This window comes from Protopterus annectens, chromosome 5.part0 (genome assembly GCF_019279795.1).
Source record: "Protopterus annectens isolate FY-2018-M chromosome 5.part0, PAN1.0, whole genome shotgun sequence".
Classification (NCBI taxonomy): domain Eukaryota; kingdom Metazoa; phylum Chordata; order Ceratodontiformes; family Protopteridae; genus Protopterus; species Protopterus annectens.
Window position 1 is genome coordinate 1,686,640,129 of NC_056735.1, and position 17,129 is coordinate 1,686,657,257.

The window sequence follows — 17,129 nt, forward strand, 5'->3', positions numbered from 1 at the left end:
CATGCTCCAAAACTGTCAAGTAGCTCAAGCTGAGCTGACTAAAAGATAACTGTGGGTGCAAAGACCTTCAGACCTTTGCTGCCAGCAGAGAGAGGGTGACTGAGCAGTGAAAAGACACAGCTAGGAATAACAAAAAATACATCTCTACACACTGGGATAAAAACCACACCAGAAAACAAGGGGGATGCATGGAGGGAGTGGCTACTGCAGCAGTGTTTAGTCGAACATCACCTGTTTTGGTAAAGTTCATCTACACCACTGTACTATGCTCTTCATATTGATCACTGCTACAGTAGCCTTAGCTATATGGGAAGATTACCATAGCCAACTATATCTGAGAGGTGGAAGGAGAAGGTTCCAGGAGCCACTAAAGAATAGTCCTAGCAAAGCATGATCTTACAATGCTTTGTAAAAGTATATAGACACGCAAGTAGCAAAGAGGTCTACTTGAGGAAGTCTCCAAGATGGATCAAATGTTTGAAGACCCCCAGATCTAGTTTTGATTCATGAGGGTCTGCCCTGGTCCTGCTCAATTTGTCTGCACAAAATTTTACTCCGATAGGATAAATGATGCCTACAGAGTGAGTGTGCGCTGTGAAGTTATATCCCTAGCTAACATGACTAGTCTGCAAAGGGGGTAAGACATGATTCTCCCCTTGCTTGTTGATGTACACATCACTGTGGTATTGTCTGTAACCACATGAAGAGGTCCTGGGGACTAAGGATGGTTCAGAGAATTGAGTATCTGGATCAGGGCCAGCATCTCCTTAGATATATATATATATATATATATATATATATATATATATATATAGAGAGAGAGAGAGAGAGATACTGTAGATATATGTATGTATATATAAGTATATATATGCTTGTTTCTGACCGTGGTGTCCCACACCCCATGTACTTTTACCTCTCTTCAAACTGCTCTCCAAGCAAAGTCTGAAGCATCTGTGGTGACTGACTGCTTTGGCGCAGGGAGGGGAAGAGGAGACCTTGATTTAAGGATATCTGTTGTCTCCACCAAGTGATTTCTCTTCTGACAAACCCCAGTACTGGGATCTGAAAATAAAGGGTACTCATGCTGGGACCAAACAGATTTCAGATACCACTGTATCTTTCTCATGTAGAATCTTGCCAGGGGTATCATGATAATCATAAATGCCACGAGACCCAAAATCCTGAGTTATTCCCACACAGTGACAGAAGTTCGAGTGAAAAACCTTAGAAATAGATCTAAATACAGATATATTTTTTCTTCTGGAAGAAAAGCTCTTTGAACTGACATGTCTAGCTGACATCCTAGGAACACAATCCTGTGTAAGACAGTCAAGTTTTTAGGAATCCCACCTTGTACAAGAGATCTCTCACCCTAGAGAGAGATTCCTGACATTTTGAAAGACTCTGCAAAGATAAGCAAGTCGTCTAAATATGGAAAACATGGACACCCTATAGCCTGCAATGAGCTATAACTGAAGTTAGACACTTTGTGAACACACTCGGTGCAGTGCATTGTCCAAAGGGTAAGGCACATAAATGATAATGTGATCCAAACACACAAAACCTTAAGAAACGCCTAAAGTCTGAATGAATATTAATGTAATAAGCATCTTTTAAATCTAGTGTTACCAGGAAACGAGAAAGAGGAAGAGGCAACAGGTTGTGAAGTGACATCATTTTGAATTTGGGCACTATCACAAACAGGTTTAGGAAAGAACGATCTACAATTGATCTATAAGCGTTTTCTTTCTTTGGGACTAGGACCATCCTTCAATAAAACCCCTTCCTTAGCCCGGAAGGAGGTACTGTTTCTATCACTCCTTCGGACAGCATGTGATGAAGAACAGGTAGAAACAAAACAGTCTGATCTGCAGGATGAGGAATGACTCCCTTAAAAGAAGGAATTTCCTCCCACTGCCATCTGTAACCCTAATGAATAATTTTCAAAAGGATTAGAAGTAGCAGGATTGGAATTAACTAAGTGTTCAGTAGCAGGATTGGAATTAACCAAGTGTTCAGTAGCAGAGGCGAAAACTAAGGCTAAGGTGATGGGTCAGGTTTGGGAATAGTGTATACAAATTTAAAAGATTGAGGACTTTTCTATATCCTATCTGCCTTTTTAGGGACAGCTAAGTGACTACCAAGAAAATTGTGGGCAGTAAGACACACATCCTCTAAAGGAGACAGGACAGGAGGAATGGGTGTAGGATCTGGAAAATCCTTCTGTGACAACTCAAAAATATTTTTGAGGGACTGAAAAACCTCCGTGTTCTCCCACTGAAAACACTGGGACATTCTAGCAATAGTCTGAGAAAGAGACCCCCCCCCCCCAACACGAAGGGAGAGTCAGAAAGAGAGCTCTCCTCTTGAGTCTGAATCAGAAATATGATGGGAAAACCACAATCCATCCCTGCATATTCCTGTTCAGATTCAGAATCTTGAATCTCTTCAGGAAAGGAGGCATCCCTCTTTTTTTACCAGAAACTACTCTACAAGAAGTATCAATAGCCTGAATAAAACCCTGAGCCAGTCCCAGTAAACTACTCCTATCCTAAAAAATTTGAGGAGTAGATACGTACTTGGTTTTAGTTTTCTTTTTGGCAAGAAAAATGTGACCATCCATGTTACTAATGGTAGATGGTACTTCCCCAGAGACTGGCAAAGCATTCTGACACAACAGGAAAACCTTCCCTGTTCCCTCTCTCAGAGCCGACAACAATGGTTCTCCGTTGCCCACTGAGGGGACTTCAATAGCAGCAGAGGATGTGGCTAATCCCTGGTCTATAGTGGTTGTGAGTGCTACATCAGAAGGATCCGGGATAAAAGAAGAGTGGTCTGAGGTTCAGCAAATGGCCACAGCAGGGTCATCCACCTGTGGCTGAGGCAAACTGTTAACCTGCAGTGGTGCCAAAGGTTGTTTGCTTAACACTTTCTTTCTGTGGCTGGAAGGAGGACAGACCATGGGAGTGAAGTCTTTTCCACAGTCAAGATGAAAATGGTGCCTCTATCCTGGGGAAAACAAGCAACAATGCCAGAAAAACTACCAGTCCACAAAAGTTACTTTTTTGACAGAAAAATACAGTAAAAAGCACTTTCAAAAAACTATGACAATCCCACAGCCTTAAAGTAAACACAATTTTTCCACATAAAATAGTTCATCAGTTAGATAACATTACTTTTAAGCTGACAGAAATGAGTGATCCATTTAAAAGTTACAGTCTTGAGACAATCCATTAAAACACAACACTCCGAGCTTTAAAATAACTTTCTTGAAGAAGAATGTGATAAAATACAAGTAAAAAATATGAAAATGGAAGGTTTTTCTTTCTCCAAAGGGAACTTATCTGCCCAGCTAAGGAAAGGAAAAGCCAGCCATTAATCTTCAAAAGCCTCAGAGGAGCTTATTCTCCGGCTGCAATAAAGATCTGAAGGGCATCGAGCCCAAACCTGTCTTTTAGTCAGCTCGGCTACTTGACAGTTTGGGCATGTGGAAGGTGCCCTGAAGCTTTGGAAGCTGGATGGCTGTTATATCTTTGGTAGGCTATATAACCCCTATAGCTAAGGCTACTGCAGCAGTGATCAACATGAAGAACATTAATCCTGAACTTGGAAAATGGTAAAGCGGTGATGTTTAAATAACTAGTGTCTTAGAACTCTTCATTTCACTAGTTCCGTACATTACTCTGTTAACATTCTAGATAAAGATCTTACTTAAAGGACCACTATGGGCAATGATGAAAAAACATATATTTTTTTTTATCTTACCATGAATTACTGAACCTCCCAAAGCTGCTTGCAGCAAAATACGTACTCATTCCTAATTCTACTTTTTTTATCCTTCTCTTCCCTGAAGGGGGCAGACATCTCGATTCCTTTGGACAGCTAACTTTGTCCCACAATGCACTATGAAAGCACAGACTGTGAGAAAATGTAGCCCTACCATTTGCTGGCAGACTATACTTCCTTTCACTTAGAACGGAACACCTGAAAAAGAACTGCCAAATTTGAGAGTCTGCAGATCACGTCACTGACTGGTCTGCACTGAGTTTTACAAATGTTGTTCCTACTGATGCACTAGATATTCTCTGAAAGAAGCTTGCAAAAGTGTCAACAAATTACTGAGATGAAAAAAAAAAGACTTTTTACAAAGAGCAGATATGATGTTGTCAGTCTTCACTTTATCCTTGACTGTGGGTTCGGTTCTGTATCTTGGAACCGACTCGGCTGCTATTCCAGGTTACGGCTTCCAAAAACTCTATAGAGTTTAACTTTACCTATAATGCTGCTCTCAGGATTACCCCAGATCTCATTTGCCTCTTAATTTAATGCCAGACGTGTTTTTCCTGTCGGCTCTCGAGCAATCATTTCTTTAAAACTATAAGTGTTCCTTCTTTAAAAAAAACCTTCGATAGTTACTCCTTATCTATATTTCACGTACCCAGCTCCTCTATTAGCTCTTTTCTTAACACAAGTAGTCTTTTTTCTACTAAATACTATCGCTAGTAGTTTCCCTCTCTTTTGCTTTCTCTTCTCCCTTTTTACCTTTATGGAAAACTATTAGCACCACTGCTGGTACTTTTCTTCTGTCTTTCTCTCTAATTACCATTACAGTAAACCTTTCGTACCACTATTGGTACATTTTTTCCTGGTTATCTTAAGAAACCAAACTATAATCTTATCTTCCTTGACATGGCTGAGAAGGCTAAAGGTGCTTCTGGCTTCAAAAGCCAGGCACAGGGAACTAATGGCTCTGCTGGACAGAGGCACAGGGAACTAATCTAAGGGGGCGACGAAAGCCAACACATTCTGGCTAGGCTTACATATGCCCTCAGGCAGATAGCCTAGTACTTACCTATGAACCTAAAAGATGCCAGAAGTGTAATCGGAAACTACCAAACTTTGATGGGCCCTCCTTATGTGTCTACTGCATGGGCCTGATGCACCTTCAAGAAGACTGTGCTATCTGTCATGGCTTCAGTCACTGGGCCCTTGTAGAAAGAAAAAAACAAATTCACTTTAAAAGGCCTTAATAAATCTAGCTTCGACGAGGCCTTATCTGAATCTGCCACATCTAAAACTGCCATTAGCTCCCCTCCTTCTTCTTCATCATCATCATCATCATCATCATCATCATCATCATCCAAACATGACTGTTCAAAGAAGAGGAGCGGTCGGTTCCGACAGTCTCATCGGCACTGCTAATTAAAATGGCAAAAACCTCAGCGGTTCCCGCAGTTTCAGTGGAACTGATTGGGAAACAGCTTCCACCATTGGTGCCAATTTCTGCACCGACGATTTCAGCACCCGTTACTGTTTTGGATTAAATCATTTTGGTATCTCCTCAGTTCCAGATGTTTCGGAACTGAAGGAGTTTTCATTAAAGACAGGACTGCACAAGGTGCTCACAAACATCAAACCCCTTTCCAGAATGACCTCGAAGCGCCTTCTTGGAGAAACCCCAGTCCCCATTGGTCTCTTCAGTCCATTCCACCAAGAGCCTCATGGAGTCTGATATTTTGAGGCTGGTGGACCAGCTTTTGATGGCGAGGGTTTTAGCCACTTTGTTGGTTCCTAGCCTCCTTGGCTTTGGAACCTTATCTGACTCTACAGAGGTTTTTGTTCTTTCTCTGACTAACTGAGCCTTCAGAGTTCCCGGCTCCGACAGTCCCAGTGTCGACTATATTGATGCCAGTTAGATCTTCATCACTGGCACCAGTAACTATCCAGATCTCTTCTGATATGTCGGAAATGAAGAGCTCTCGAGGTCAGTTCTGGGAGAGTGGATCCAGTCTGATGTTGTCAAAGCCGTCCTTACTCCTTGGGGCATCGGCACACGTGAGTTCAACTCCATCTTAAGAGGCAGCTTCCTTGGTGCAGGATGGGACCACAGTTCTGAGGGAGTCTATCTCAGTTTCGAGTTTCCATCCCTCTATGGGGGGCTGCTTTCCAGGCCATGGAGACGGCCTTGTCCACTGCGGGCTCACAGTCGATACCTTTCTCATCAGATCAGCATCCTTGCCCTTTTCCTCAACCAGAGCTATCTCCAGCCTCAACCCTGGGACAGTGGACATGGAAACCTTAGGATTCAACCACAGTGGTTATGTCCTCTTCTGACACCTCTCCGGCCCATCCCACCGAGGAGGTACCCCTGAAGAGAAAGTAGAAGAGGAAGCACTCATACTGCCCTGAAGACTCTTGCACAGAAGATACTGATTTTGAAGAAGGGGAAGGTTCCCCAAAGTCACCCTCAGAAGATGTCTCTTTTGGAGACATGCTAGAGATCCTGAAGTACAGGGGTGGCTGGACTTTCCATCAGCCTTCCTCAGAGGAATTGATATACCTGGAGGCTTTCCATGCCCAACCATCGACCTCTTGGATCTCTCTGCCCACTGACAATCTAATGAAATTGATTGCGCAGTGGGCTTGAAAGATACCAGATTCTATTGAGCCAATCCTCAAGAGACCAGACCGCATTTTGTCAGCTCCTGATGATCAGCAACACTGGGCTGAAGGGATACCAGTATGCCATGGTGGTTGCAGCAGCCACTAAAAGAAACTCGCTGATGAAAGTTCTACTAGCCATTCTTCTAAACAAAAAAGAGTCTAGGGCGATAGATTCAGGAAGCACGTACATGCATCATCAACCTTGAGCTCACGTCCTTGAATTTCATGGCACATTTCACTAGACTTCAATTAGGTCTGTTAAAGGAGTCATCAGATACTCTGACAGGAGCAGTAGCTTAGGGGGTTCAGGATAAAGTAGCTTCCCAGCTGGCAATCCTTTATTCAATGTGCAATTTTCCCATGAGGCTAATTGCGCACGTAGCTGAAGGGACGACTAGGGCAGCGGGTTCTGGCGGAGCCATAAGGAGACATGCCTGGATGCACTTATGTGAGTTTGTGGTGTAAATCAAGTCTTCTTTTGTCAATGCTCCTCTGACAACCCTCCACTGGACCAGTAATCAAGGAGCCTCAATCCTCACCACTGACAACAGTGGGGGACATTCACTGAGAGGATGACAAGTACACAGACAGTATTTCCAGATGGAGCTCTCAGCATCAAGTGCAATTTCCCTTAAGAGCACACTGAGACAACAGTCAGTCCAGGGCTGGTTTCTCCTTCTTCCTCCAGATCCTCAATAAGACTCCCACTGGCACAGCTATAGAGTTGAGATCTCAGCTAAGTGACCAAGCCAGGACCTCCAGCACCCTCTCTGTCCAACCAGTGTTTCGTGTCCCTGCCCAAGAAAGTAACACACACACTCTTTCAGGTTTGATTTACACACACACACACACACACACACACACACACACACACACACACACACACACACACACACACACCTGGGAAAGGCTGGCACAAGTGTACTAGCTATGCCTCCATCTGCCCAGACTATAAAGTAGTTTCCACTGCCACCAGTCACTCCTTATCAGCTACTTTAAGGCCCTTAACAATGGGGGGTCCAATCTTGCTGTGTAATATTAATGCTAATGCAAATGGAAGTTTGACCAAGGGCAAGGCTATTAGGAGTGGTCCACACAGTGTCACCAAATAAACATGCAAGTACTCTCAAAACTTAAATATCTCTACACAGGTCTGCCACAATGAAATGTTTAAAAATATTTAATAATAAAAGAAGAAGACAACACTAAATATATATTCACAGCGATATCAGAGTGCAAAACTACAATAAATATTTAAAATAACATTGCAGTACAGGCTCACACAAATAAAAACATCTAAACTAAGCTTCACTATATTCCTAACTGCGTTGAAGAGACTACACTATTCCCTAGTAACTTACTATTAGAGCAAGGCAGATGTGGTGAGTAGATCTTGTTGTAGTCAGGTCCAAGACAGAATGCAGAATGCTCTGTCTCACTAAGAGACTTTCAAATTAATATCTAAAATATTACTGCTGGGATAGCTTGCAGAATGACATAATTTCTGGTTATCTGACTTCTAGTTCCCAGGCCAAAACTCCCATTGCTAGAATCTGGCAGCATTTAGCATCTACCTGTTAAAATATACAGACAAGGGCTTTTCCTCAGATCTTTGGCAGATGCTGGAAGTCATAAAACAATTGCATTCCTTCATGCTTCAAAAGTAGCAATTAGTTCACTCCAAGAACAATACAGAAAGCTTCCTAGTACTAGTCTCTAGCTGCACTGAAAACTTGAGAGAGCACTTCTTTATTGCGTCCTATAAAGTAATTTAATTTCAGATATTTTTCTAAAGTTTGCTGGACTGAGGTTAACCCTCCAGTTCCCTCTGTTAAGCATATACATAAACAGTTACAGCAGTGCAGATAATTTCTGTTCTCTTCCGGTAAGGCAAACCGTGGTTACATTTTAAACACAGCACTTTATAAACACCTTTTCAACACAAACATCTGTACAAGCAGTTTGATATACACACGACATACAGCTCTAATACATTTGTAACACAAGCATCTTGTACAAATCATTTTGATATTCACCAATGACATATTATTTACAAAATTCTGGCTAGCTGTGCTGGCAGTATCTCCTTTCATCATAGGTCCTTTTGACAGAACATCCCTTTTTGGCCCCAAACTTGGAGAGACCCTTGCCAAATGTGAGAAGGATGGAAAGACCCTTTCTACCTTGGGCATACTCTTTCCACTCCTAAGCGGTCATAGTCCAGGAACCAGAGAAGTGGGAAGCTACGGTTCAAAAAATCTCAAGGACCTTTCCATGACCCATGGCAACGATTCCCCCTGTGGAGGGCAGGGGACGTTACAATGGAAGATGCCATGCCTAAGGCAGAGTTGGCCCACAAAATCAAGGTTCCAGGATTCATTCCCTGGTAACTCTTATCAGTGCTCATGAATGGAGGCCCGACTGCCATCCTCTGGAGGCAGTCAGGGGATGATTATCCCTTCACCTATTTGCCTGGCTAAATATAACAATGGACATCTGGGTGCAGAAGATTACAAGCAGAGGTTACAACATCCCATTTTCAAACAATCCCAGACAACCACAAAGATTCCCAGAAGATCCATCCTGTCTCAAGGATGCAGCAGTCTTAGAAAATGAAAAACTGCCCGACAAAAGGGTCATCCAAGTAGTCCCACCAGACCAAACAGAATTCAGAATTTACTCAAAATTCTTTTAGTGTCAAAGAAAACAGGGGACTGGAGACCGATTTTGGATCTCAGTGTATTGAAAAAGTCAGTTCAACAAACCAAATTCCAGATGGTTACGGTTCAGTCTATACTTCTATTCTTAGGAAAAGACGATTAGATGTGCTCTATAGATCTTCGGGATGCATATTATCACATAAAAATGAACAAATGCTCCAAAAGATTCCTGCGCATCCACCTGCGAGCCAGTCAATATCAGTTCAGAGACCTGCGTTTGGTCTCACTACTGCCCCCAGGGTGTTCACCAAATGCACGGTAGTGGTAGCAGCTCACTTAAGATTGCAAGGATTCCACGTGTTTCCATACCTAGATGACTGGCTCATTACCGCATCCAACAGGCATCGACTGCTGCGGGCAAGGAACTACGTTCTTCAAACATGCTCCTCACTGGGGATAATTGTAAACTACAAAAAAATCCCATCTAGAGCCAACACAGCAGTTAGAATTTATAGGAACGGTGTTAAACACAAGCATCTATATCACTTCTCTTCCCCCAGAAAGACTTCAAATAATAAAATTGCAAGTTAGCCAGGTTATTCAGAGCAAAAAGGTGACTGCAATCGATGTCAGCTGCCATCACTTTTGTTCCCCTTGTGAGATTTCACATGCCAATCCTATAAAGGCTCTTGGCTTCGCAATGGTCTTTTCTGAATCAGTCAATATCCCATCAGGTAATGGTCACCAATCTATGCAATACTTGAGATGGTGGCTTCACTCCAATGAAATTATGTCGGGCTAACCCTTTGTCCCTCCTCAATCTCAAGCCACAGTGTCCACGGACACATCCCAGATAGGGTGGGGGGGGGGGCGCATTATCTGGGAAAGACAGTAGTCCAAGGTACTTGGTCCCAGTTAGAGGTCAATCTGCACATCAATGCTCTACAGATGACGGCAGTGCTTTTTGTGTTGCAAGCATTCCAAGAAGCCCTCCTCTTGGGAACAACTGCAATACAGACAGACAACATGTCAGTTGTTTGGTATATCAACAAGCAAGGGGGAACCAGGTCTTACCGTCTTTGTCAAGAAGCACTCAGGGTGTGGCCATGGGCAATTTCATCCGACCGCTTTCTAACTGCAATGCATATTCCAGGGACCTCCAACGTGATTGTGGACAAATTGAGCAAGAGCATCCTAATGCCAAACGAGTAGTCTCTTAATCCTTTGGTAGTGGAAACCATATTCCGCCAATGCGGACAGCCCTGCTGCGACCTCTTTGCATCCTCCCTGAAGAACAAGTGCAGTAGCTACTTTGCCTTGATTCCCCCCTCTGGGGAGTCACCGAGAGATGCTCTCCTTCACGACTGGCTCCCCGGTCTACTGTATGCCTTTCCCCACCGATACCTCTCATTTCCCAGTTTCTGAAGAAAGCCAACAGGTCGAAGGACAGGATAATTCTCATTGCCCCATTCTAGCCTTGACAGATATGGTTTCCCTTTATTTGGCCTCACCTAATTCGGAGACCTTGGACTCTGGACCCAGCTCCAGACCTCTTGTCCAATCTAGAGGGACTCGTTCATCCAAATCTTCAAAATCTCAAGCTCACTGCATGGCTTCTCCAGTTCCAGTGATTGCCTGGCATACCAGTCTCACCGCCCCAGTTCAACAAATTGTTCTAGCCTCCCATAAACCTTCTACTAGATAACTGTACATCAGCAAGCGGAAAAATTTTCAAAATGGGTTAGAGAGAGTAAGCTCGACCCATATTCTGCACCAGTTAATAAGGTCTTGGAGTTTTTAGCATCGCTTTTCGATGTAGGAGCGTCCTCCTCAACTATACAAGTGCATTGAGCTGCAATTTCAAACTTTCATAATGGTCTAAATGATACAGATCTAATGTCCTGCAAACTTTGTAAAGCTTTTCTGAAAGGAACCTTAATGCTCAAACTTCCATACAAGGACCCTTCTACACCTTGGGACTTGAATCTAGTGCTACAGTCTGTAATTAATTCTCTATTTGAGCCATCCGCTAAATGCGATTTGAAGTATTTATCTTGGAAAACCTTATTTTTGATAGCTATTACTTCTGCTAGGAGAATGAGTTACAAGCCTTGTCTTGACAGCTTCCTTACCTAATCTTTCATAAGAACAGGGTGTCCTTGCGAACAAATCCTTCCTTCCTACTAAAAATAGTGTCTGAGACTAATATCAACCAGACTATACAACGTCCCATATTTTTTCCCAAATTTTAAAACAAGGGTGAACACTGTCTGCATTTGCTAGATGTTCACAGACAATTACGTTTTTACCTCCACAGAACAAAAGTATTTAGAAAATCTGATAAAGTGTTTGTTTCTTTCTCTTCTACTACTCTAGGCAAACCAGTTTCTAAGATTACTCTGGCTAAATGGCTCAAGGACTGTACAACCTTCATTTATAACAAAGGAAAAGTGCAACTACCAGGACCTGTAAAGGCACATTCTATGAGGGCAATAGTTGCTTCTGCAGTCTTTCATTCCAGAGCTTCTATAGACAATCTATATGCAGCGGCTACTTGGGCATCACCACATACCTTTATTACTCATTACAAGCTGGATCAGGTCTCTAGGGGATGAGCATTAGTTGGTTCAAAGGTGCTCAGGAATATACTTCCGTGAGCCCTCCCAAGATTCAGGTAGCTGGGGACTCCGTCCCACAGTCAAGGAAAAATTAAGATTGACAACATCAGATAAAGAAGTTATGTCTTACCACAACGTTCCATCTGTGTTGTTGATCTTCACTTATCCTTGACATCCCCACCCTCTTTCCCCCTGCCTTTCGGGCTTCTTGGTGGAATGGATCTATCCCAATAGATTGGATTCTCCTTTTAGATATGGTCTCTGGTCTGTTATTTACTGTCACTACCTTGTGCAAACTCGATCAGAGGTAATCCTCAGAGGAGCATTATGGGTAAAGCTAAGCTCAAGAGTTTTTGGAAGACGCGAGCTGGAATAATGGCAGAGTCTGTTCCAAGATACGGAACCAAACCCACAGTCCAGGATAAGTGAAGATTGACTAACCAGATAGAACATTATAGTAAGACAGAACTTTTTTTCCAAGTTTCAGTTCCTGGCCAAGTTACTCCTCCCATCTCCCCTCCTTCACTGAGCTACAGTCTCCCATTTCCAACCTGGTTAGATTCAACTAGTCAGCTTTGCATGACAACAGACATCAAGCAAATTACAGCCTGGTGTGGCATTAAAACTGCTCCCTCATATGTCTCTTCACTTCTGGATAGCATTTCCGAGGAATTATTTCTAAAGAGAGAGAGAGAGAGAAAGAAATAAAGGTACACACATCAATCCAGAGTTTAGACCAATCTAGCCATTACTTTCTTTTACTACTGCTTTATGTGCTTTGTCTTCGTTGCATACTTGTAGCATATTTCTCATCAGATCAGCAACACACTCATGGAGAAAACCTCCAAATGAGATACTTTGGAAAATAGCAATACTACTGATTTAGTAAGCTCACAAAATAAGACTACATGAATTAGCATTCATTTTCTGAAGAAAAACAAAGTCTTTAATTGCAATGGATGTCATTATTTGTTCACGAGAATCCAACACCTTTTTCAAAAAGCATTATGGATTGTAGTAAGTCAGAGTAAAAGTATAAGCCAAAATTAGGGACACTTGGGAGGTATGCTGATAAGTGATCTGACACTCCTACTCATCTCTTCTCCATTGCAACTACCCCAAATCACACAGTGAATTTGCCAAACATGCAGTTTCCCAGTTTTGGTTACGTGAGTTGTATGTGGAGAAGCTCAAGTGAATCATATTGCTTGACCCACCTTAAAGTGTGATGTAAATAGAGACAAACCCACCCTTCACCTCTTTTTGTGCAGTAGCCGCTCCAAATGTGTGAAAGGCATTATAGCCCTGCTCTGCTGGTGTGCTCTCTATAGCTATGAACCATGTCTCAGTAACTACACAGACATCTGTCTTCTACAGAAAGAGGAGAGCTTGCAGGTAGTGGAACGTCAATATCTTCCATTTGTTTGGTGGCATCAGCCTTGGAGAAGGTAGAATGTTGCTCACTGCTAGGCTCAGACGTGGCTGGGATAAATAGTTGGAAAGCTCCATCTTCTTTCTCTTCGTATAGTTCAGGGAGATACATCTCAGGTCATTTATACCCACATGGACTATGATTAAATCATACCAGTACTTGTGGTTCAGACTTGAATACATGAGTGATCTGATGGATCTTGGCCCTTGATAGGCAATTAACTATAACCCTCTCGTTGCTCAGCGTGGTGAGTGGGACATCAGTGTGTCTCACAATGGAGTCTCCTATGACCAAAATATTGGATCGTGAGGTTGTCTACCTTATTGGCTTAGAAACTGAGATGTGTCTAAATTTGTCATGGTGGGTGTTGTTTTGGAGTTTGCTAATGATGTGTACTGCAATTTCTGTGTCTCAGAGACCTTTGAGATTTTAGGTAGTGAACTTTTAATAGCCTCTGCATTTTTATCGGTTTTCAGCCAAGGCCCAAGGAGAAAAGCTCCACAAATAAAAGAACAAAAAATACAAATACATAGGTGAAAGAATAGATAGATTAATAAAAACATTAATGCACATATGACATGAATAATAATACACATACCATCCTTAAAACAAGATAAATACAATATCATGTGGCACTGAAATGTGCTTACATGTTAGAAGTGCGACAATTCATTACTCACCAGGAAAGCAAATGTCAGAGTGGAAAAATTCAAATGGTGGATGAGGAGGAGGAGAGGAAGAAAGGGAAGAGTGAAAAAAAAGTATTTGTTAGAAGTAATAACAGGGGTAGATATGGGAGGCAGGCAAAATAATGATTAAAAGCAAAATTGAGAGTAAGAGAAATGAAACCAAGGAAAAGGAGAGATAGGATGTATATAGGTATTAGAGGAAAAGGAGCTACAATTTTAAACAGGAGAGCAGCAACTGCAAAGCCATGAGTCAGAGAGGCATTCTTTTAGTTGCAGCTTAAATAAATGAAAGTTATGTATTGCCCTGACTGGTGCAGGGATCACACTCCAGGCTTTTAATACACAGTGTGAGTATAGACTGAATACAGATTTTATAAGGCTTGTAGATGTCAAGTGGATTTTTGCAGAAGATCGAAGGTGACAACTTGGGAGGCATTTTCCCCACAGACTCCCTTACTTAAATGTGTAGTCACACAACAGTGAAGAAAAAAAAATTCAGTCACTGCTTTCATTCAAACATAAAACACAACAACACTGACACTGTAGATCTTATAATTTTCAGTCATTTTGAAAAAAGCAGAAAATGTAAAATTTAACTAATTCATTGGCCCGTAGACCAACACCCCTCAGGGACCACAAATCTCCCGTAGCAAATTTTTCCTCTCTCAATCTCCACAGCTCTGAGAAAGAAAGATATTCACTACTCGATGATGAGCCGGTCACAGAAACACCCAGAAAAACTCCAAAAGATATGTTGCAAAAAACAAACTCACAAACTCGCACAGAAAAAAAATAAAACTAGAGTCTACTGGGTAAAAAATGTTTCTGGAATGCCTGACGTTGAGGACATTAGATTTTGTCCATTTTACATGGCTTACTGTAATTATATATATTTTTTCTTTGAAGTATGATGGATAACAGGCTGCCAGGCAGCACATTTAAGACACATAGAGGGGTCATAGCTATCTGTACGTAACTGTTAGACCATTACTTTTTGTCAAACCTCTTCTTTCATTATCTTTTGTTCAAAACCCAAGCATTTAGGAGTCCTAACGTCTGTGAAAGGGGAGGGGTGGTGGTGGTAGAGGCGAACATGTGTGCGTGCATTTGTGTGTGGGGGTGAGCACTCGCATGTGTGGTGTATGTGCATGTGAAAATAGGAAGACAGCAGTTGATTTGGACACAGTAGCCATGCAACATTGTTAGAGAGCTGGGCCCTGCGTCATGCTCAAGTGACATTCTGGATCTCTTTGTGCGTGTGTGTGTGTGTGTGTGTGTGTGTGTGTGTGTGTGTGTGTGTGTGTAATTATTGCATATGTGGAGTAACAGAACTGTGGAGCAAAGCTGGAATGACACTGGCTTGAAGTTTACTTGCTTGATAGTAGTTTCATTGCAATGGGCTTGCTGCAGCATCTGTGGGGTATCTTGAGTTGGCATGTGCCAGTAGATTTCCTCCTCTTAACCATTACAGCACTGTGTGTGTGTGTGTGTATGTTTGCAAGTCAAAATGTAATGGACAGCAAGATTTGAGCTGTGGACAAGTACTGAAAAGGTGATGGGTAGCAGGTGTTACAAAGACTGGGTTTGGAAACAAGTGTAGTGACACTGAACAAAGAGATTTGGCCACATTAACCATGTATCACTGTTTTAAGTGTGTCTGTGTGTGTGTGAGATGTAAAAGAACTATGGAGCAAATCTGTACTGACACCTGCTTGCTGCCTTGCTGAGGGAGACACCTGTGTAAGTGCAGTGGACTGGCTGCAGTAGGTAGGGATGAGAGTCCTGGGCTGACATACATCAGTAGTTTTCATTTGTCAAAGCCATTACAGCAATGTTTTGCAGAGAGGTAGGAAAAACCTCAGAGCTGACTGGTATGTTGTATGGGTGTGGGATGCTGTGGGGAGTGGAGGTGTCCCTTTGTAAGTGTGGTATGAATGTTATGCATTAAGAAATGGAGAGCTTAAGAGTAAAATTGTGCTCAGTGTGATTTCCTTAGCAATTTCATCATTGTTTGATTGAGACATACATTGTCCTGTATTTGTCAGTACATTGTTTGAATGCCCTGTTTGGAGTAGGGTATCACTGCTACAGCTGCTGGTACTGTTTCAATACATGTGCATCATCAAGTATGTACATGCCTGTCTGATTTGGGTAGTTACAATGGAGAACAGATGAGCAGCAGTGTCAGATCGCTTCTTAGCATACCCCACAAGTGTCCCTAATTTTGGCTTATATTCCTGCTCTAACGTACTACAATCCATCCAAGTATCTGATTTGAAAGCTTTCTCCATGAGTTTGTTGCTGAGAGGATGAGAGATGTGCTACAGGTATACAACTAAGACAAACTACATAAAAGCAACAGGAAAAGAAAGTACTGGGTCACATCAGAGGCTTTGGAGGTCACTGTTAAGAAGAAACCAATAACTCACTCATTGTTATGTAAAGCTTGGCATTAAATACCATAGTTCAGATTACGCTATAAGAAAATAATCATGCAAAGATAACCACATGAGCAGCCAGAATACAATTAAAATCAAATATTTTACTGTGCACATTTTAAGAAATGGCTAGATTGGCCTAAACTTTGGACTGATGTGTGTACTTTTTTTAGAAATAACTCCTGGCAAATACTATTCGGAAGTGAAGAGACATATGAGGCAACAGTTTTAGATTTGTTTGATGTCTGTTGTCATGCAAAGCCGACTAATTAGTTGAATCTAACCAAGCTAGAAATGCAATACTTGAGCTCACTGAAGGAGGGGGAGATGGGAAGAGTAATTTGACCAGGAACTGAAACTTGCAAACTGCTCTTTGTAAAAAGCCTTTTTTATTTCAGAAATTTGTTCACACTTTTGCAAGCTTCTTTCAGTGAATGTATAAGTACATCAGTAGGAACATTTTTAAAACTCAGTGCAGACCAGACACACATGCTTTGTAGACTTCCAAACTTGTAAATTTTTTTAGGTGTTCCATTACAAGTGAATGGAAGTTTAGTCTGAGAAAAAAAGTGTTTGGGCTACTAATGCTCATAATCTGTGCTCTCATAGTGCATTATGGGATGGATTTAGCTTTCCAAAAGAATCTGGATGTCTGCCCCCATGAGGTCAGAGAAGGATAAAAAAAATGGGAATGAGTATTTACTTTGGTGCAGACAGCTTTGGGATGTACAGTAATTTATAGCAAGAAAAAAATATATGTTTTTTCATCATTTGCCCATAGTGGTCCTTTAAAGAAAGTCAGTGGGAGAAACAAGCTGTCACAGCTCCAGAGAACATGACCAAGGAGG

The 17,129-nt window shown here is 42.0% G+C and overlaps 1 protein-coding gene across 4 annotated transcripts in view; it reads right to left on the bottom strand.

Annotated features, from left to right (window-relative positions):
* Positions 1-17,129, bottom strand: part of TRIM13 (tripartite motif containing 13) — a 196,396-nt gene that overhangs the window by 28,449 nt on the left and 150,818 nt on the right. The gene's annotated exons all lie outside the window — the stretch shown is intronic.